The sequence below is a fragment of the Cricetulus griseus genome, chromosome 5, assembly GCF_003668045.3.
Source record: "Cricetulus griseus strain 17A/GY chromosome 5, alternate assembly CriGri-PICRH-1.0, whole genome shotgun sequence".
In the NCBI taxonomy this organism is placed as follows: domain Eukaryota; kingdom Metazoa; phylum Chordata; class Mammalia; order Rodentia; family Cricetidae; genus Cricetulus; species Cricetulus griseus.
Window position 1 is genome coordinate 1,728,135 of NC_048598.1, and position 892 is coordinate 1,729,026.

An 892-nucleotide genomic window follows, 5' to 3' on the forward strand; every position below is an offset into this window, starting at 1 on the left:
AGTCTATGGGAAGAGGACCAAGAATTCTTTCCACTATCCACCCACCCCCATAAACGGGCCTGCTCCAGCAGAGTCCTTGTCCTTCCTCAGCTAATCTTGATTTCATACTGGTGCACAAGCCTGAACTGGGCTGTTCATGCCCTCACACCGCGGCTTTTTCAGAATACCTGTGCCCTTGCATTCCACCCCTTGGTAAGCAACAGCAGAGCACCTGCCTTCTCTAGACATCACCAAACATACCCAGCTCTGGTATGGCACACACACCGAAGAGGACAGCCAGCATCCTACCTAGGTATACACAGAGGGTGGTCCCTTAGCCCTGCCTGTACCACCCACCACGAGCTAGCTCTGAGGTGGGAACAAGGGTGCATGTGGAGGGTTTGGATATTCAGGTCCCTCAGCATCCTCTAAGAGTGTGATTGCAGGAGCCTGAAGGTCTCATCCAGGTCACACACAGCACTACAAGAGGAGGCCTGGTAGACAAACAGCCCCAGACAATCCATGGATCCTCTTGTCCTTCATTCCACCGGAGTCTGTCTTATGCCAACCAGATTTCAGTGGAGTGAAGCTCAGGAGGCATGGAGCTGCCAACGGTGAACCAAAAAGCACGGCATCAAAACAGAGGCTTTCTGTGTGTGTGTGTGTGTGGGAAACATGATCACTAAAGACCTCTGCAGCGTGTGTCCTCCTGTAGAGGGAAGGTGGCAGCGAACAAGAAAACACTGCCGTGTGGCCTTTCTTCATAAAACGGATGCTTCAGAAATGTGTATTTTCTGTAACTTACAAAAATTAAGTTTCCTGTCAGTGGAGGAGCCTCCCTGATGTGCCCTGTGCTGCCAGTCTATGGATCCTGCTCCCCTGGGGATTAAATCCCAGACAGGAGCTCAAGGAG

General features: G+C 51.7%; 1 non-coding gene across 1 annotated transcript; it reads left to right on the forward strand.

The window, feature by feature from the left end:
- The first annotated feature begins 504 nt into the window (after nt 1-504).
- On the forward strand, nt 505-584 carry Mir205 (microRNA mir-205). Its single transcript, NR_105171.1, has one exon. It is a non-coding gene; the product is annotated as a microRNA mir-205 (primary transcript).
- Nucleotides 585-892: the final 308 nt, after the last annotated feature.